This window comes from Takifugu rubripes, chromosome 21 (assembly GCF_901000725.2).
Source record: "Takifugu rubripes chromosome 21, fTakRub1.2, whole genome shotgun sequence".
In the NCBI taxonomy this organism is placed as follows: domain Eukaryota; kingdom Metazoa; phylum Chordata; class Actinopteri; order Tetraodontiformes; family Tetraodontidae; genus Takifugu; species Takifugu rubripes.
In genome coordinates, this window is record NC_042305.1 from 18,175,632 (window position 1) to 18,197,405 (window position 21,774).

At 47.3% G+C, this 21,774-nt stretch overlaps 1 protein-coding gene across 13 annotated transcripts in view; it reads right to left on the reverse strand.

Annotated features, from left to right (window-relative positions):
- Positions 1 to 21,774, reverse strand: part of mef2cb (myocyte enhancer factor 2cb) — a 105,713-nt gene that overhangs the window by 72,634 nt on the left and 11,305 nt on the right. For 5 of the 13 annotated variants that reach the window (XM_029830355.1, XM_029830359.1, XM_029830357.1 and 2 more), the window contains exon 1: positions 13,967 to 14,473. The gene's annotated coding sequence lies outside the window, so the exon portion shown is untranslated. Of the gene's footprint in view, positions 1 to 13,966; positions 14,480 to 15,951; positions 16,059 to 21,774 lie in introns of those variants that run through there. The other 8 variants (XM_029830356.1, XM_011615833.2, XM_029830361.1 and 5 more) reach the window with 6 other exon arrangements.

Here is a 21,774-nt window from a genome sequence, read left to right on the forward strand (position 1 = left end):
AGATAGGCAGGGTGACGAATGGCTATCACTGCTACTTCCCTCAACCTCCACCACCCCCGCCACCACCCGTTCTAATGTTTGCGTCTTGTTCCGAGGAAGAACGGTGACCTAAACCTGGGTGGTAGCCCATGCGTAGGTGGGTCTCTATGGCTCTGGATCTCAGCAGATATTAGGGCTAATTTAACATGTTAGCGGCTAAAGAGATTAGCGACGTGTACATCTGGGGATTAGAGTGATAGCACTGGATCATCTTGTAATGTGTTCATTCCTTTTCTTTAATCCCACAGAGTAGGCTACACCAGCTAAACTTGAATTTAAGAAGCAGCGGAATGTGTGTGAGTGTGTGTATAACAGGGTGGTGGAGGATATGTCTTCACCTGTCTCTCTCCATTAGCTCTCGATTCAGTTGGATCATTAGGGAGGCAGGGACAGTTTTGTGTGTATTCTATTTTCAATCTCTTCATGCCTTTGAACCGAGACACCTGTCTATTGACGAGCTGGGGGATGAGCCGATGGCCCGTGCTTGACAAAAGTTTTACACGCTCCGTCAAGCGTTCGTCACTGAGGATAACATAACGAAATAAAGACTTTCGACAGGAGTGGCGGATCAAGTCTTACACGATGAGCTCTCGCCAACCCCATTTTATGAAGTTAAAGTCTTTAACTTTCAACTTAATTGATTCCTGTCCTAATGAGGGTCTGTCAGTACGCTTCCCCAGTTATCCCTCAACCCAGCAGCTCTGCCCCGGGGGCTTGGACAGAGAGGCAGGAAACACAAAGACAGACAGACAGCTCAGCGGAAGGATGTGACTTCAGCAGGCTCAGACAATCATAGGTGCTAAAGGTGCTTCCTTCCATAAATGTTCACAGAGAATAATTTAAGATTTCACAACTAATCACCCACAGCAGCAGCAGAACACTTCAGGCCTCAAGTCAAGGTCCTTGCAAAGCTGGCCGTAGTTTACTTAACTTTCATCGGTAGTTTACTTAGGATCTTTGAAAATGAGACATTTAACAAACAACAATCAAGTCATCTTTAATCTTTTCCAGTTGGTAGACTTGAATTTTTATATATTTACCAGTCAGTATTTTGTTTATTTTGACATAAATTTGAACACGGTACTTAATGGTAGATTAATATAACCTAATCATATAATGAAACATATCTGACCTAATTCCCCTCCAAATTACTGCTATTTAATGCCTGAACATACGTTGCTTTTCTGCTTTTTTAGCAACATATAACAAATTAATCCAAGACAAATAATTTAGTCTGTGTTATTTTTAGCAACCATGTACGTATTTGGTCTTTGACTTCAAATAAAATGAGAAATGAGGAGGTATATTTCTGACAATCGTGCCTTTTATTGTCTAGGAACACTTGGGTGCAATGCATTGCATTTGGGTGGAGATAAAGAAGAGAACATCCCATCGCTGTTCGTTTGGGCAGCTGCACATCTCACTCAGCACCAGTGCACGGGGGCCTTGGGCCACCAGAGCCGCCACGGAGACAGGTAACCATCCATCAGAGCGCGTGTGGAGACAGGTGAGAGCCATCTTTCCATGGCCCGTCGCTGACTTCCCCAAGGACAAAATGACTTGACACAATGCGTCAACCCTGCTCTTTGACTGAAGGCCAAAGGCTGTGAAAGGCACAGCTGCCAGGCCAATGGCGAGAGGACACACACGAAAGTGAGGCAAAGCCAAACAGACAGGGGGGGCAGGGGAGGAAGAGTGGCCGGGGTGGTTAAAAAGACATTCCCGGTCAATTGTTGGCAGCTTTGTGTTGTGACAGTGGCTCGCAGCCATGAGTGCTAAACAAATAAAAGCACCACAACAGCAAACTTGCCACACACATAGGCAAAAAAAAGAAAGGCTCAGGAAAAAGAGAACAAGAAAAGAAAAAGCAGAAGCATAGCGGAGCCACAATTTAGAGGCCGGAAAGGCTGGAATGAATCACCATTTATTGCATTCAGTCTTTCCATGGCACGAGTCTAAGAAGTGGCAATGGACGCGCTAAAGAGTGAAGTCAAGATATTACAAAATGGCCCAGTCCATGGAGGAGAAACGGGAAGAGGCGGGATCCGATGCCTAGCCGCTGTTGCATGTGCAGGCGCTGCCAATTGGGCGGTGATAGACGCCTCCGATGTTGAAATGTAAATAACCCCACCTAAAGTTTCACTTTATCAAGACCGCTGCACTTTCTTTCACTTCTTCCTCCCCACCAGTCGTGCTGCGTCTGTCTGTCTCCCCAGTCAACTACAAAGCCGCGCCACAGGTCATGTTTTCCAGTGCAAGCCACCTCCTCAGCTGACACGTCGCCCCGTGCGCTGCGGGTCCCAGGTGTAACCGGCGGCTGACACCGACGGCACGGCGGCAGAAAGGTGCTCGTCTGGGTGCGCGGAAAACTTATTTCTTGACTCATGATTATAAACGATGTAAACAAAAGCTGCATCATAATGAATGGCGCTGTTTGATTGCAGTGTGAACCCTTCAACAAGCACATTCCAGCCCCCACAGGAAGAGCCGGGAGTCATGTCACTAAGAGCACAAGGCGCTGACATATTCACCTAATTATGTTCCCTGCCGCGTATGACAATGTCTCGGGATGTTAGCAAAGTTCTCCACTGGGGGAGATGTGTGTGTGTGTGTGTGTGCGTCAGAGGTTTGAAACCAAGGCCAAAGGCTTGTTGCCGCGAGGGCCGTGTGCAAGCGAACTTCCTTGCAGTATCGTTCCCAAACTCCCGTTCCCTTGCCTCCTCCCCACCCTCCACGCGTAATATCAACACCCGCCTTCAGAAAAACCAAAAATCCTAGCTAAGACAAACTGCTGATGATTTCATCACTACCCCACACACCTCTTCCTCTCTCTCTCTCTCATTGCCACAGCATTCTAATCAGCCTAATTAAAAGCTTTGTTCATTTAGAAATCTCTGATGACAATTTGTTTCACCCTACCCTACAGCAGTGGTGGCTGTGAAGAGAGGAGAATTAAATTTGATCTTCTGACAGCAATTATTAAACGCTCCCTCCTGGCCTCAATTAAGGCCCGCGGGCTAATGCTAACGTGGCTAACCCTCACGCAACCACGACATGCCGCCGCGCTTCCTTTTGATTTTGTCACTGTGCGTGAGTGCGTGCATTTCCTTGCCCACAGAGTTTCATAGGTTTGCTCATGGCTCATTAGCCGTTTCCCTTTTATGGCTGTTTGTTGCGAACTTCCCCATGTGTGCAGTGCGGCAGATCTACAAGGGAGTTGTGGAATTTACAATTGTGCCGTGTCCCGCCGCATCAGCAAATTTCGCTTCAATCGATACTTTTATGTTACGTGAGCCTAAATGAAGCCCCGATGATCTCGTCCCCCTATAGGAAATGAAACACGCTGCTCACCTCGCCGTGAACACAGTCCTGCACCAAAAGCTGCTTTATAAAAAGGTTTCAGGAACCAGCGAGCCTGTCTGTCGTTACGACTGTAACACTAATGCCCCGGTCCCAGACCTGCTGTGCCCGAGCCAGAACCACAGCACGGCTTTTGAGTCTTCGCACAGCGTGCGGGTAATTTGCTGAGAAGTAGAAGGTTGCACACTTCAACAAGGATGTCCTTCATAGATTCGACCTTCTGGGTTTTTTTTTTTTTTCCTCTGGTCCCTGTGCTCTGCTAGGAAACCGAGTAACCTAGATCGGAGTGTAGGGAGAGACAGGGATGGTGACAGACAGACAGACAGACAGACAGACAGACAGACAGACAGACAAGGAAAGAGTGGGCAAAAGGATCAGAAGGACATTTGAAAAGACGAATAAAAACTCCACGAGGACGACGTCAGGGTCAGCGCCGCGACCTGGTTTGAGCTGATTGCTGGTTGCATGTTGTGTCCCTGTTGACGCCGTGCATCATTAAGGGTTGTTCCACCGTTCGTGTTTGTTTAAGAAAGGCTGGTTTAGTTTTTCCAGGCACTTTCCCTTCACCGCACACGCACAACGTTAACAATGTTAACTTGTAGCACACGTTCCATCTATAGTTCATGTCAAATTTGGGTGCCTTCGACCATAAAGAAAGCTAATAAAATCAAAATGCAATCTGCAGCGAAAACTTTTCCGACCTCTGAAATGAATCATTTGGACCTCAGAACTGCTGCCTTTACAGGTCCCAGGGGAGAGCCGGTGGTGGGGTACACGAGGTGAAAGGTTGCACAGATCGCCGAGTGCGTTGTGGCACACGGCACCTACAGATCGGCCTCTGTTAAGGGGAGTGGCCCCCACCATGGCCCGGGCCGGGCCAGACCCAGCCCAAGCCTTTCATTAGTCATCGGCTGGGTGCCGCGTTTCTTTTTGGAGTGGTTACGGACAAGGGAGGGGGGGGCAGCGAGGTTCTGGCAGTTCCACTGTATTCCACTCCCAGCACCATCCCGACTCGACCTCATCAAAGCGAGCATTCGTAATTTGTCACAGAAAGCAGCCAATTAACATATGTTAGGGGAGGAGGGACCGCGAGGAGAAGGGTGGAGGGGAGGGGAGGGCGAGTGAAAAAGATAGCGTATGATTAAAGAGTCTGCACAGCTGCAGAAAATCAAGACGGCAAAGAGAGGTTTGAAAGAGACCTCAGACCCAGTAATCTGATCAAGCTTCCAGTTACTTAACCTCCAGAAGCCAGAGAAGGAGAGAGAAGAGAGGGAGGGGATGAAATAATAGAGACAAACAAATATTAAATTACTGCTGTGAAGCTACAAGCTTTGGCAGGGTGCCGCTGCGCTCAGGCTGTGGTTAAAGTGGGGGGGGGGGCACTATATCGCACGCTGATGACCCCACTCGCCAAAGCATTACTGTCCTTTGACCAAGCGCTATTTTTAGCCCACATTTATGCGTATAACGACATTTACGGTCACGCTAATCTGCCACTATTTCTTTTTTGAAGGCCCGGCAAGTTTTTTCTGCCCCGTTTTCATTAAAACAAAAGGCGCATTTTCATTTTTCGTTGTTCTTTCTTCAAGACAAGAAGGTCTCGGGCAAATACTCACATTTTCAGGTCTTTGCGTTCCGTTTTTTTTTTTTCTCTTTTTCTTTTTGTGGTTGCTTTTCAACGTGCCGTGTGCGGTTATTTAAAAACGTGCACGCGCCCGCGTGTGCACATATGCGCCTGGTGTTGCTGGAGCTGTTGTAGGAACATCTTGTGAAGTGAATTGTGTGATTTTTTTTCCCTTCCTCCTTGTTGTTGGATACGGTGGCAGGCTGAATGCATTAGTAGAGCGCGCCGCTGCCATTCTGTGTTGTGCCGTCTCTCCGCCACCTCTGCCTCGTCTCCGTACAGCGACTGATCACACGGGCTGACAAGCGAGCTTGGGTCGTCGCCGTCTGCCGCGGCGTCCTCGGCTACGTGGGCTCCGAGTCTTTTAGCGAGCAAACTAAGAGAGGCGGAGAGGAAGCTTGAAACAAATGTGGGTGATTTTAGAATTGAGCGTCAAGTCGTGGGGAAATCCCCCCCCCCCTCCACCACCACCACCACCCCCCCACTCCCCGAACAAACAGGCAGCAAACATCTCTGTATTCCAAACGCAGTTATTGGAAAACAAACGCCATCATTATTAAATGAAACCTATTTTCACTCACAGCGGTGGAGAAAAACAGAAGATGGAGGCACAGATGGCCAAGAAGCATGACTATATATAAATCATGACTGTTTCTCTTTCCTCCTCTCTTATCCGAGCCATCGAGCATCAGCTGTTATTTATTTATTTATATTTTCCTATTTGGAAACTAAAGAGTGAGAATGGAGGAGTGCACGAATGTGAGGGGGTGGGGGGTGGGGGGGTCAGATGGGCCACCGCCTTTGGTTCACAAGGCTCCTTCTCTTCTGTCCTCCTCTGTGCTTGACTGGAAGACCTGACTGCCTGGAGCCCCCCCCCGCCGCCGCCGTCGCCACCATCATCACCGCTCAAATCTCTGTGCTGCGTTCACAGCTGCACCGTTCACATAACCTCGACTGCCCCCTTCTACTCCCCCACCGCCACCCCACCGCCCGGACCAGCGATAGCAGAGCAACCCCCCCCTACCCCCCCTCAGAGGCAACAGCTTTTTCCACTTCATGCGTGCACGCCCAGACACACAAGCACACCGACTGGTGGGCACATGGGTTTTTCCTCCTCTCCTTTCCCTTTTTCTCATATCATTCAATTCCTTCCCCTTCTCTTCACCCTGAGAAAAATCCCCTGGACTCATGACCTAATGAAGGCCTGAGAAAGCCCCCCCCCACCCACCCACCACCACCACCAACACACACAAACACACTCAAAACCAACTCTTAAAACTCCGAACTCCCCTCTCCGTCTCCCTGTGTGACCTGCATCGCAGCTGCGTGTGGGAATTTGTGCGGGCGGGCGCGTTTGTTGGACCGCTGCGCGTGTGAATGTACGCATGTGCACATACATACCTGAGCACGTCAGCACCGCACAGGCTGCGGGATGCGTGCGAGCGCGTCACGCACGTTTACTCAACGCACATATCTCTGCTGTGCTCCTGCTGATCCGGAGGGGGGAGGGAGGCGTCTGTGAGCTTCTGCCGCGTCTACTGTGCATTATCCCAAATAAACAACTCATTACACGTGTACTTAACCGAGGGGAGCGGTGGAAGCTAATCCCCGCTATCGTTCCCAGCGTTTCTTTTCCGATTAGGCTACAGGGAAGAGGAGACCAAGAAGGTAGGCTGCTTAGAAGAGGAGGAGGAGGAGGAGGAGGAGAGAAGAAAAGCATGTGAGTCAACTTCCCACACTTAGAGTATCCCAGCACATTATATAGTTCTCTCTCGCTCTCCTGCTACCCTCTTGCCTTCTCTGCTTCCTTCTCCCTGAGGACTTCGCTCTGCTCTTCCTTATTTTCGACCATCTCTCAGAACTGGGTCATCGACGGGCTGCGCGGCAGCATTTTGAAGAACACGGGAGGGAGAGGAGGAAAATGCTTTCTATGAGAACAATCTGCAGCTTTTTTTTTTTAACAAGCTCATCAAATTAAGCTGTCAAAAGCACATTAATAGCATGCAGCACAATTCATAGAGAAAAAAAAACAAAACACTTGGGGACAAAAACGATCCTCTTCATCGTCTAAGGAGACAAAAATCTTTCTGTCTTCCTCCGTACAATCACAGGGTCCCCGGGATGACGGGGAATGATTTAACAGATGTATTTCAATGCAGCTTTCTATTTGCAAAAAATAAAAATCCTTGAATCTGTTAAGTCACAGATATTTTTATTTTTTACAAACACCTAAGGTAATAAAAGGTGTTATCCCAAAACCCAAATAATCAAACAAATAACCTGGAATTCCGAATGAAAACGAGCTTGAACGTGGATCAAATCTGTGAAGGCGTATCACCCGACACATGTTGGAAAATAACAGGCAATTCTGCTCTCGTGTTGAGCGCCATTATCGATTTGTGTTCGCACGTTCGGTTTTCGGGGGGCTCTGCGGATCCAAAACTCTCGGCGCTCTCAAAAAAACACGGAGTCCCATCAAGAAGTGAGAGCAGAATGTGAGCAAAGAGAGAAAATTAACACTCGCGGCGCCATTCGCATGGCATATGCCTGCAACACAGAAATGAAATTAACAAGACACCTCGGCGTACACATGGCGGATAGGAGAGAAAACCACCCTGTGACCTTACACTCACGGGCTAAGTGTCTAAAAAAACACAGTTCTCCTTTTGAAGCGCTGCACTGACACCCGTCTGGAAGCCTCGCACGCTGCGTCGAGTTTGTGAAGAGAATCTGTAATTTCCACACTCTGACGGTGTCAGCGGGCCACGCCGCTCATGCTGGACTCTGAGGCTGTTGGCGTTTGACTCCCAACATGGACTCTCTCCCATATCCTCAATTCAAAACCCTATTTAGCCCCCCCCAGCATATTTGGGCTGCACCGTCGCAGGCCGGAGTGGGATGGATGTGACATGGAGGCGCCGGGACTGTGCAGCAGCGCCAGGTATCCCCCACACTTCCTCGGCTATTTATAAAACCACAAGTCCAAAAATAAGACCGAGGCCATTTATACCCTGAAATAACAACGCCGCCTGACTTTTCTTTACTAGCGCACTTTGATCACACCACACAGATGGGAGGGAGGGGGGAATATCCACGCACAGAAATTAAGAAGTGAGAGCAACAAAGTGGAAAATCTCCTCACCAGACAATGAAGCCGTGCTCAAACGCGCACATGCACACAGCAGCCAAAAGTCAATATCAAGGCTGTGCTATTTCTGTAGAGAGCACTATTTAGGAAGTGTGGGCTGGGTGCCAGTATTCTCCTCAGCTCGTCTGGGCGTCATTGCGCTGCCGTTGTTGTACAAACTCACCTCTTTCCTCCCTCACCCTCTCCTCACCCTTCCCACCTAACCTCTTGTTTCATTGTCAGTGCTCTCGCTCCCTCCCCACCCTCTCGCTCGCCCTCCCGCTCTCTCTGCTGCACACACACAAGGTTATTTGTTTTTCCGCTGGGTCGAACCACAGTGCCAGGTGAAAGCATCTATTGGCAGGATAAAAAGGATGGCCGGTGCGCCATCACAGGGCCCCCACTCTGCCCAGCAAACCTTGAAGTGAAGCGGCGGGCTGGAGTTTCAAACAAAGTGCCCCCTCATTCATTATACATGCAACTGCACTGAAAATCTTCTTCCGCAACACCCCCCCCCCCTCCTTGGCTGCTCTCTTTCTCTTCTTCGCTCTCTCCTCACATCATCTCCTTGACTTTTTTTTTTTTTTTCCCAGACAGAGCATCCATAAAGTATGAATAAAATTAATGACATCACGAGCTGCACTTTGAAAGAGCCACTGTAGGAAAAAGCCATACATCACGGGGGCAGAAGGAACCGGGACTAAAGAAGAAGAAGAAGAAAAAAAACTGACAAAGTGAGAAGAACAGGGAGCATGTGTGTTCGGAGGGGTGTTACTTCGCCCATCTTCATCACATGACTTTCCTTCTGCCTCCATGTATCATCAACACCCCTTTTTTGTCTAAATTTACTTTTTAATCAGCAACGCCTCAGGACTTCTTCGTTTATCTGTTTCGCCGTCGGTGTGGGAATGACACAGGTGACAGTGGGAAAGGGGCGCCAGTGCGGACTTTGTGCCTGGTTCAGCCCTCTGAGCGCTCTGCAGAGGAGGAGCGACGCGCGCCGATTCTCATAAAGCAGCTTCTCGACTTAGACAGTGTTAACAGCATTTTCAACAGCCCGCTCCCTGCAGAGTTGAGCAGCGAGCGCCCTGATGTTCGAGACTTTGCCCTCATATCTGAGACGCCGCACTGAGGAAAATAAACGTCATATTTAAGACTGTTATGTTCTCGCTCGGAGCAGAAAAAAGAGGATACATTTATCAACGACGCCACCTATTATTGGCAATTTTACGTGACTGTTTTATCCCACGGAACCCTGACTGGGTGAAATCCACTGTGGATTCCAGATACACTTAAAAAAAATTATCCAAGATAGCAGCGGAGTGGCGGCGGCGGCGTAGATTGTGGCAGCCGATTGAGGGCAGAGGTTTCAGATGGATGTGAGCTTATGTGAGGCCGCGGCACAGAGCTGCCACTGTGCGTCTCTCTCCCCGGACCCGCGCTGCAGAATGACTCGGCTATGTTGCCGTCATGACAAAGATAAATTACATCCACTGGAAAACATTTCTAGTTTTTTTTTTCTTCTCGCCGTCTCCACACCTCTTTCTTTATGCCACTGGGTGTAGTCCAAATGTGTGCCACACTAAAGCGAGATGATGAGGGGGGCGTTCTCTCTGAAAATATATTAGAGGGCGACTTGGCCCCTCATCGTTCACAGGTCTCACATTGGACTTTATGAGGAAATGTGCTCGCTGGCGCTAGATTTATACACATTAGCAAACAGTCCTCTTTCCAACCAGCCTGAAAACCTGGTGCTGCGTGTTTCCGAGCACATAAACATGCAGTCCGCTTGACATTAAAAAGGAAAAAGCGCAGTTCTGACTTTTCGGGCATTCAGTTTAATCTCGTCGATGCGATGTTTACACAGTAAAGTCCAGCTCCTGGGCCATTTTAAATGTTTCTCTTTGTCTTATCACTCAAAGTCGTCTGATCGCTGCACTCCCCACAGCATTCTCCGCCTCCCAGGACTCTCCTCCTGTCCAAATATTTCAGGGAGCAGGCCTCAAGTTTGGTGAGGTGTTCTGAGTGTCTCTTTAGGTGGGCTGCAGCTGACGATGTGACTGTGTGGTCAGCGGTGCTGAAGCGCGGACCACCCAGCAGGCAGCTGCTGCCATAATGCCTCACAGGCCCGGGCAGGAAACAGGAAGCAGGAAGAAGAAAGCAGGACATCCTGTTCATCTAGCTCAGCGTGCTAAGCATGACATCACAAAAGCTTTGTCGTGCTTTTAATAAATAATACTTGATCAGAGGCTAAACTTTTTGTCGCCTGGCCTAGATGCGCCTCACTCTAGATGGCTTCTGCCTTTCTGCCTCTCTGGCGCAGGAAGCACTGACACTGTTTTCCAGACTTCTCCATCATCCGACACCTCAAATCCGACCCTCCTCAGCGCGAGAAGAAAAGGAAACGCGCGCATTTATATGTGAATACACACCAGCAGCAACATCACAACAGCGCCACCCCGCCCCGAAAAAGGAAAAAAAACAACAAAAAAACAACAACCAAAAAACACAAAAAAGGGAGAAGCACAAACATTCCGACGTGCAGAAAGACAGACACGAGGCACAAAGCTGAGCGCAGGCACACGCGCTCGCATCTCCCCGGCACACAGCGCAAACTGACAGACAAACACACAAAGCAGCGAGCACAAAGCACAGCACAGCCAGAAGTCTATTTTATGCAGGAATATTCTAAAGTGTGTTTTACAATACAATTAAACATCAAAGGCGGATATATTCCTCTGTGATCTTTAACACCCCAGTGAACAAACCCCAGACACCCCCATCCACTTACAGCACACACAGAAAGTTGCTGAACGTCACTGCTAATTACTCGACAGAAGACAGAGGAAGACTTTGCATCATTATGCAAAAAGCAGGACATATTCAAATGTATGCATTCTCTCCGCCATGAACCATTCAAGGACTGTGTTATTTACTCAGGATTATTTTTCTTAAGTTTGAGGGGTAATTGCAGCCCTCGTGGAGATATTCAGACGGGGCTCCGAGGCAAGGCAGCGTTTGGGTAAACAGCTTCAGAAGGCAGAAGAGCTGAGACAATGGAAACAAAATTGTTCCAAAATGAGTAAATAAGCACAGTTAGGTTGAGCCCCTCTTAAATTTGAATTTGGAAATTAAAAAAAAAGGTCCTTAAATGTAAAGCTGAAAAAGAACACCTGGCTAGAGTCATTATGAGTCAAATATTTTTATTTACTTTATGTGCGTCAGAGAGACAAAAAAAATCTATATCCTAAGCAAAACCTTTTAATATTTTTGCATCACTTAGACCAGAAAAAGGAGCAGGGTTTAGTCTCAATTTTCCCATGTTTGGAGCGTTTATAGCGTTGATTTGTAAGAACAGAAACCACAGCACACTCCGTTATTTATACAGCATGTGTCTCCTGACGGCTTAAGATATTATATGCTGAGGTAAATATGATTCTCCACAATTGGCTCTTATATTACATTCCCTACTTGAGCCAAAGGCCATGAAGTCCAATTTCAGGACTTCAATATCCAGCAGCAGATCTTGCCAAGCTGCAAATGAGTGTTTTACAGATGTCCTTCAAATCATTACTGAAAATATTATTTTTTTAAAAAAAGGAAAAGCAAAAGAAGCCATTAAATCATTATCTAATAACTTAATTTAATGATTATCCGTGCTTACACGGGCGTACTTCTGTGGTTCCTATTGAGAGTTTTCTTTTTTACCACCAGGGAATTTTGAAAAGTGACTCAAAATGCGGTTGACAACCTTTCACATTAAAGACATCAGAGATGATCTGTGGGACGCTGACACTGTCTGAGAACTTTCAAAACACAGAAGAGAAGCCTGGCCGGGCTTTCCTTCACTTAACTAAAGCTTCACTGAGCCCTCGGTGCCCCCTGACAATCGGCTCAAGGCCCCGGCCAATCACAGGGACACGTGACCTTCTAATCCCTCTCTGTGAGAAGGGTAAGAGTGTGTTGTCACTGTTGGTTTTTGTGAATCAGCCCGCAAAATCCCGACTGATTTGTGGAGAGGAGAACGTCTTAAGAGAATAAGAGAGACAAAAGCAGCGCAGCCCAAATAGTGTGGGTGTCAGTGTGTGAGCGTGTGTGACAGAGAGGGGAGAGCTTTTTCCGCGTGTGCGCGAGTGCGTGTGTGTGTGCGTGTGTATGTGTGCGTGCGTGCGTGTGTGTCCACGCGCGCACACACACTGGGTCTCTGAGATTACAGAGCTTGGCTGACAGAGTCCTCAGTGTGTAATCGTGGGTCCACATGCGAGCGCTCACCTTCCTCTGAGCCGATTAACCTAACGCTAAATCCCAAGAGAGCAACAGGCCACACAGAACAACTTCATTGACAATAGACCGGAGATTTTATGGTTTTACAGATCCATCCAAACATTTTATGATGTCTACAAAAAGAAAAATGGCATGAAGCGGTATAAAAATTCAAGGGGACATTACATGCTGTTAAACTGCAATAACGTTGCGTAGATTTTAAACACACACTTTACTGCCTTGCTGAAGAGGAAAAAGCAGTGATGCAGTTCACGAGTGTGTGCAGATGTTTTTCCAGACACGAATGAGGCTGATAACACTTAGACAGACAAACGTTCAACACTTACATGTTGTTACTTTTCTACAACACTCAAAAAATAATAAGAAAAGTGATGTGTGACAACGTATTATAAAGTTATTTAAAAAATGTGCCCTGATCCAAAGATGTACATATAAGATGTTCATAAGAAGAGGGTCCGGTGTAATGTTTTATATGGTTCGGTTTATACACACAGGGAACAGTTACCCAATCAATTTAAAATGATATTAAACTCACTGGAGTCATTAAAAAATTCATAACTGCCTGCTTATTTTGCCCTCCTTTAAAGGAGTTTTTCCCCCCCTTTCGCCCTTTAGAAGCTGCCACGGGTTAATTATCTCGTCATTATTGTCACGGCAACAGGTTCAAACGAGCCACAGAAATAAAAAATAATAATGGCATCTAATATTATTTTTATAGGGATGTATCAAACCTGGTCAAAGCCTGTTTAGGCGTCTCTGTCTGCACCTTAACAAACAGAAAATAATTCATCTTATTCATGTTGGCATGTGATTTACATTATTTATTGTTTTACTACCTGAATAACCATCCTATATAACACTTATAGAATACTTTTATGTAGTTTGCTTAAACAACTGAGGGATAAAAGTTGGGCCATTTTTTGAATTACGTTATATAAACTTTCTGCTGCTTTATTGAAGCACATTTTCTTTTCAACGCACAAAATTTCTTACATTTTCTTCATCTAAAGTTTTTTTTTAATTTTTTTATCACATTCAGCTAATATTGCTGATGACTTTTATGAAATCCTCTTATTAATGTTCAGCATGGAGCGTCTTGAACACTCAATTTTAATTAAGTAGAGTGACGTTTTCCTTTGGCATCCCATAGCGCTGAAGTGCGGAGCGAAGTGACTCGGGTTAAGAAGGGCAGCCTGTTCACTCACTCAGGCTTTGGAGCTTTGCGCCAGCATGTGGACGCGAGGAATCGGCACAAGGTCGACACCACTGAAACGCAGCCTAAAAGGCGACCCGCACACCCCAGAGAGACCCCGGGCCGCTATGTGGTGCCTGCCTGAGCAGCACGAAACGCTGCTGTCACCGCCGTCAGTCCATCGGGGTCACAGCGGATCAATACGCGCGGTCATTTCCCGGTCAGCCGTGCCGAGGACGCGACGCGCGTCAAAACACCGCGACAAGTTCCCCACCTGGGAGGTTAGAAATAAACCTCAAGTGATGGAAAGTGTCAAGTGTGAAGAAAGCGCGGTACTTACTTTATTACGCGTGGAATCTGGTCCGGGTGAAGTGTGACACGGGAAGAGGTCCGCCGGCTTTTGGGTCCGGCCGACTGACAGTACGGTTGGAGCTGGATGGTGAGGGACTTGGCCAAGACGCACTTAAAATCCAGGAGCGCCACTTCGCAAAGGACGTCGCCGGGAGGGGAAAAAGTAACCTAACAGTACGAGGAGTGTCTATAATCAGAGAAACTCTCTCTCTCTCTCTCCCTCTCTCACTCGCCCTCTCTCTCTCTCTCTCTCTCTCTCTCTCTCTCTAATCGGACAGCGAGGACGCACCGCCTGGTTCGTGTGCGCGCTGCCGGTGAGCGCGAAAGGGGGACTTGGCGGTGTTGGAGCGATGTGTCTTTGCTCGCTGCCGGACGTCGATGCTGCTGTGAGGCTGCTTTTCTATCTCCTCGCCGTCCGAACCGAGTCTCTTCCTAAGCCCTCTCCTCTCCTAAAGCGAGGAGAAATAATCGATTTCCTCCTGTCTCTCCCTCTCGCTCTCCTCTTTTTTGGACTCCTGAAAGGGGGCGGGCTCACATTTCCAACTCTACTTTAATGAAAGAGGCACGGCTCTTAATGCTTTATTATCGCTCCAGCCCCTATAGAGTGGACGCGCAATTAAGTGCCCAGAGAGGACCACAGAAGGAGCCTGCGGTGGGCTTTAACTAATGAACCTTTGGAGAGTCGAGTATAAACAAAGTTGATGCGTCTGTGCGGACCTATACAGTTTTGGCTGGGGTTTTTAAGCTTCACGCATTCATTTTAGAGCCAATTTTCTCTATAAAAAGTGTGAGAATAGATGATTTCTAACTTTAAGGAATTTTTTTGGGGTTGTTTTTCAATCAGCAGCATGTTTTTTTGTTTTTTGTTTTTAAAAAAAAGGAAAAAACGTTGCAATTAACACCACATACAACACCATCATTCAGCCCTCCACAGATTTCCACAGACGCAAAGCGAATACTGCCTCCACACTCCAAACTTTCCACCTCCCGCACACCGCCAATCATTCTCCAGGATCCCGCTATCTCCTCCAGATAAGCCCTGACACAGACAGTAAGCATGTGGGAATTACCGAGCCTTTATCCATCCAGCCAAATGATTTCAAAACATCCACTTTATTAGTGTGAAGATAATTACAACAGCAAGTTTGCCACTTCAGATAAGACCCAGACAGGCAGCGCGAGGCTGTTCCTACAGAGATGTAAGCCAGATAGGCCTTGTAATGCCGCAACTCTTTTATGCTCACATTATATGGCTGCTATCATTTTAAAAGCTTTTAATAGTTGTCTTGAATGAAGCCCGTTCTGCTCCATCAGGTTCCATTTTCCATGTTTTCATTAATCCATCATCAGGAAAAAAGATAAATCTCGGTTTACGGCTTTGGGATGTCTGTTCATTTCGGGACGCTCCGGGTTTTAGTCTCTACTCACTCCAAAGACAGCTAAAGCCTCACTTCTAACCCATTAAAGTCACTGGTCCAAATGCAGACAAACAGCCAAGGCTGACAAGCACGGCTCAGCTTAGGAGGACGCGGATGTCACCGCCAAATCCGTGAAGTGTAAATGGACACCTGGGCGCCACCCTCATCTTTCCCTCCCTTTGAAGTTCACCTGTGAAGCGTAAGCCTGTGCAGTCAGTCAGCGTGGAAAATGGCGGGACATAAAATCAGTTAATAAATAAATCAGGCAGCCTAATCGGCCCCGACGTTACCGCCTGTAACCCAAGCCGCCGGTGTCTGATGACTCGGGATACCACCTTCACATCACCTGACCCTTTAATCTTTAATAGCATTTCCTCTCGGCCCTCAGACCACCGCGATGATCAATAAGGTGCTGTTTGTTGGTCGTCCTGAACGCAACACGGCAAAGCTCATGTGGCATCACATCAATGAAGGATGCGGATTTCACACTTTCAGAACTGTGGATGACGTCAGCAGACGAGTCACTAGCCTAGCCATGGACTCCCGAAAGTCTCACCTTTGGAGCTCCCTCTTGTTCTGTCCTGCTCCGCTCGTCCACGAGCTTTATGTGCTGCCGTTGAGGTCTTCTCAGGATTCGTGATGTTTGAGGTCGTTGGTGGGCACCTGTGAGGAGAAGCAGCAGAGTAAGACGTAAAGGCCGGCGGGAACCTGCTTGTGAAATGCTAATGGTTTACGTGCACTTTGCTCATACTGACCGAGGAGCTGTATCGGTATTGTGTGTGTCTGTGTGTGTGTGTTTATTTAATGGCCACAGGAAGGAAGAAGTAGAAGATGGGGGGAGGTGAATATATTTGAATGGTGAAAAATCATTAATCGGGGAAAACGCTGGCTGATGCATATTCATAAATGACCGTCTGATTTGTCTGCCGGGATAAACTTACAGTGCAGGCACATTAACAGCCTCATTCTGGGCTCATACGTTAAATGCAAAGCAGGGAAGACCTGGGTATTTGGCTCTTGAGATTCCAAAGTGTGCGCCTGTGGCAGAATCCGTGCACGGCTGAAACCAGCTCGGCGCCGCCGAGCTCAAGCGTTGGGTTTTTCCTCAGTCCTTCTTACGACAGCTGGTGCGTTTAGCTATGCAAATAGCGAGGCTGTGAAGCCATGCCGCGCCATTTGTTATCATCCACACTTCCCCACTATCCAAAGCCTTTGTGTTTGTCGATGCTGCTCCTTTAGGTTAAACCCTCATTCATGCCCCGGTGACGTCCAGTACGACCATAGCAGCTATCATTCCTATGTTTGTACCTGTAGAGTCATACATCCATACCAGAGGGCACCGTTTTGTCCGTTTGGTGACTTTTTAAGACCCAACTGAGTATGTTTTAGACGTTTTTCGCTGTACTTGGCCGACTGACATCGAAGCCCCTCAAATAGTCCTCGTCCCCGTTCGCCGGGGTTTGCACGAACTCTCGGTGACGGCTCGTTCCAGTGGTTCTCCGATGTTCTATCTGCATCCATGAGCCTCGGGAGCGCATGCAGATACATGGGGGGGGGGGGTTCAGATAGTCTGCATGTGCTCACTGCAGTGCATAAATGACCCCTTGGGGGCTTTGGTGGGCCTTTTCACTTATAGATGTCAAGCCCAACGGACAGACACGTTGGTCAGGATTGAAGACATTTTAGGAACATCTGGACTAGATTTTATTTACTATCTCACAGGATGATTTGGGGGTGATCACGTTTGGACAGTGAAACGCTTCGGGTGACTTCAAAGCTTCTTTCAGGGGGGTTTAAAGCCCGATCGGACAGGTCATGGCGGGCACTTACTGTCCGCCACAGGAAGATCATTACATCAAGTAGGCCCTCACGTGGATGGAGGTGCAGGTGAATGTGACACTGGATGGCAGATAAACATCGAAACCGTTTGCTAAGACAATCAGGTCGTTTTCCGCTTTGGCATTAGCAGCATGAGGAATAAAAAGGGGGAGCAGCGACTTAAGAGCGACACATAAGGCCGGTTTGCTGATATTGATCTTTCTCGGAAGCCTCTCCTGGTGCTGATTTCATGGCGTGCACGACGTGCACACGTCCAGGATCTCTCACGCTTTTTTTTATTTATTTTTTTTGGTATAACTGTGAGAAGGAAAAGAAATGCCCGTCTCAAGCAGAAGATAAACACAAACACATTTCCAGGGCAAACAGGAACAAGCCAGGCCCTGCACAATCTGTTCACGTGGAAACACAATCTGCCTGTCACTGTAGATGATGTTGTCAAGCACTCTGCCTCGCTGCTCCTGAGAATTAGCCAGCTAGCAGCAGAAGCAATAGCGGGCACATTTGTTGCACGTCAGATATGTCGGAGGATGCTTCCATCTTTATTTGGTATTTACTACTTGAAGTCGTTCTCCCCACAAGCCGCTCCCTAATGAATTTGAGAGACATTTGTTGTTTTGACACTTGATTGATGCTGCATGATGTGAAAATAAAGCTCTTCACAGGAGCTACAGAAAGACCTGCAGGCCAATTTAGCACATAGACAGCTGGGGACATATGGATTGTACCTTTTTCTCTCTTTATCTCTTTCTTGTACACGCACACACACACACACACACACACAGACACACACACACACACACACACACACGCACATGCGCACGCAGAATTACACAAAAATGAAAAACTGTGCTACCTTGCGCGCCGTCTTTGTTCACCTTAACTGTATTGCTGCAGGTGTTCATCAGCCTAAACACCTGGGTTTCTTAAATTGAAAGTCATTTCCCATTTTGCAGAAGAGAGAGAGAGACGCCGCGCCATCGCCCACCCCCACCCCCACCTCCGCCAAGTCTTTGTGTAACTCATTCAGCATGATATATTACACAAGAACCAGAGACTCTTATTAATAAAGTTCCGAAAGAAACTCAGAGGGCAATATTCTCAGTAATCACAGTCACAGAGACTGTGTCACTGTACTGGATAATTAAAGGAGCAAAGGTGAGGAAATCCCTTTTAATTATGTGAAATCAATGCCCCCACATTACAAATATATAAAACAGAGAAATCCAGGGTGGAGGGCAAGTATGTATTTGTTCACTCAGATGAGCTTTGGTCTTATCAGAGCAACATTCACCTTTCAGTTTGGATGGTACAGCTAAAGAGGGCTACGCTCTCGATCCAGCGGGAGTCACGTGTGCTAGCGCCTCCAGATAATTGCTTTTGCCAAAGTGTGTTTTATGTAAATATGTCGCCATGGAAATAACCGTCAAAGACCAAATGTTATGATTCCATTTCGTAACTTTTAACTTGTTACTCTATACGTTAAAAGCAACGAAGAAACGTGAACTTGTACACCTCGTAAATCTCATATTAAACCAGTCGTTTACACCCTCGGAAAAAGCAAAACCAGAAACCGAAACGCAAAAGAGTTCATGACCGACTGCTTTGCTCCACGGTGATACTTTCATTTTGGCGGGGTTTTTTTCTTTTGCCACTGCACCATTAATTGTCTCCAGCTCACTTCAAATTTCTTATTTCTTACATTTGCTCGCCCTCAAACTTCATTGGAGGAACAAATCCAAACAGACACTAAAGACTAAAGTGACAGTATGATGGAAAGGGCCTCGGAGGTTGTGTTCGCACCCGAAATTAAGATGTGACTGTTTTAATTGCAAATGAAAGCTGTAAATACAGGTGTGAACACGCGCGCACACACACACACACACACACACACACACACACACATAAAAAACAGATTTGACATGTGATCGATTCAGAGGTGAACCACATCTCGTGGCAGGAAACTGGCGACTGTTCTCTGGACCTCGCTGAGCGCCAGAGCTGGCGTCCTCTGTGAGGAGGCGAGGTTAGCATCATCGTCGTGCCTGTCGGGCTGCCCAACGCAGCTGTGAACCCTAAACAATCTGATTCCACTGATTTGAGGAGAGGAGTTGAGGAGAAACTTCCAAATCACCCACACCTTTTTAAAAAGCTAAGCCGTTCTGTTAGTTCTCTATTTGGGAAAGTGCCACCGGAACGTTGTTCCGGCCTGCGTGCTGATCTCCCCACCTCCCCATATGTATACAGTAAACACCCTATAGTATCTTTATTGTGTCCATTAGTCCTTGGGAAAATAAAAGGGAACGAATGGCAAACTCGAGAGCCCCATGCTTGTTGTAGCTGTACAGATGGCAATAGGCTCTACTCTATAAATGTTGACGCGCAGAAGACAGCGGGATGTGATCAGAGTCAATCACTCGACATCACCTGACAGCTCGCGCCCGTTGCGATCACATCAGGATGCACGTTGAAGCGCCAACCGGCTCTGAAACCGCAGCGGCCGTGTAATGACCCCTCGCTGTGCGGCGCTAAACGGCAACGTGGCCCATTTGCATGTGTCGTGTTTAACCAACAGTTTTCTGTCTGTACACCTTTTATGCATTATGGATGAGGCACACGCTGAACAACAAGCGCCGCTTTTGTTCTGCCTGATGCTCCAGTTACATCACAGGGAAAGCCCTCGGTCCTGTAGCTGCACCGGCTGGCCGAGACGCAGCGCCATCCTCCAGATTTGGGGGTGTCAACAGAAGGGGCAGCTATTGAAGTTGAATCAGTGTTAATAGATTCATTAAAAAATTTAGAAAATATGATATGAGATCCATTTTTTCAAAGCGCCCATCACCTGTTTCATGTAATAAACATGGCGATGCGTTCAGGTGCTGCTGTGTAAGGAAAGGTACGTCCTGTAGGGGGGCGCCGAAACCTTTTCAACGAGCTGTGACCAGCTTAATTCAATTAAAGGAATCAAACAAACATTATCTTTCACATGAGATTTCTTAGTTAAGAGTTCCTCGTTCTCTTTTTGGCCCTCACACTGGCACTTCTGTCTGCCCGTGTCATCTGCCGTGCCGTAATTGCCAGACTTTTCTGACTGTACACCAGAAGCTCAAAGTTCTCTTTGTCTCCAGTAGATTGCTTCGTGTGAGGGGGGGGGGGGGGGGGGGGGGGGGAACTCGCTTTCTGCTAATGATTCTTCCTCCTTTGTGAACGGCTGGAACATAATTCCCTATGAAGTGCTCCAGCATGAACACAGTTAGTCCATTGTTCTCGCTGCCCTTTCTCTAATTGTGCCCATAAAGAAGAGATGCCAGTGTTATTTTTCTGTCCAAGGGGCACCCGCCGGTGTTTCCTGCGGTGTTAAACCTGCGTCTGGAGCAATTTTGGGGGCAAGCGGGCATGAGTGTGTGACTAGTATGTGACTGGTGGGAAATAACAACGTCGGTTGTAATCTGACACAGAAAGTGTGGTGATTGAATAGTGGCGAGTTCATGGCGACGCCATTTGTCTTTAAACGGACAGGTGTATTAACCAGGACACAGGGATGACATCACAGTTAGGAGATTCTATATGTTTCAGTGGGGGGAGCTGAAGACATGTCATCCAACTTCATTTATGCTAACAGTCTACGCTGTATATTTGTTTTACTACAAATCTGGAGCTGCACTGACAGTGAAAATCACAGCCTGGCGGTGAATTTTAACTCCTCTGACACCGCCCACCTGCTACAGATCATTTCCAAGACTCCTCGAACATGTTGACTTTACTTTTATCGTACAAGTCCAAAGGAAATAAGACAAGCACAGCTGTCCCTAAATGAGCAGTTACAGTCAAATAAAAACTTCAGAATCAGTGAAATATCTGTCGTGGCATGCAAATCTTTTTGAAGATACAGGGACAGGAGGAACTGATATTAACTAATAAAGTTCTGGTATCACTCCTGAGGTGGGCTGAGAGTGTTGGACTGAAGTATTTGGCCAGACTTTTCACTTTCTGAATCAGTTAAATATGTTGAGTAGCTCTAATAATAAAAAAAATAACACCAAATGCCCCTGGAATGGCCTGAACTGTGTCCAGGGTGAATTGCTGCCCCTCGCCCGGTGCCTGCTGGTCGACTCCAGTGGTGAGTGGTGGTTCCCAGTAAATAGATGAATGGAAAGCAATGGGACACCAATTAGGAAAGAATGACAGAAATCTCCTTATTTTATGATTGTCTGACAGAAATACACAGCTATCAAAGGCCCTGACATCTGGACTCGGCCATTTTAGTTCAACTTCCTGCCTGACAGATCAGACTGGAATTAAAGGTTAAAGGTGGAGAGGATGTGGCCAAGCTCACCCCAGTAAACTGCAGCATTGCTACAGAGAAAATAAAGGCATCAGGACGCCCCCCCCCAACGTACAACTTTAGAGGACAGACGTTTCAACATTGGGAGGCGCGGGTGGAAAATCTCACCACTAAGAGTCGTAGACTCTTTCCATTATTATTCCAGTTCATGAGGTGTAAATTGTCATTTAACAGCTTTATCTCAAAAGCCACTCTTGC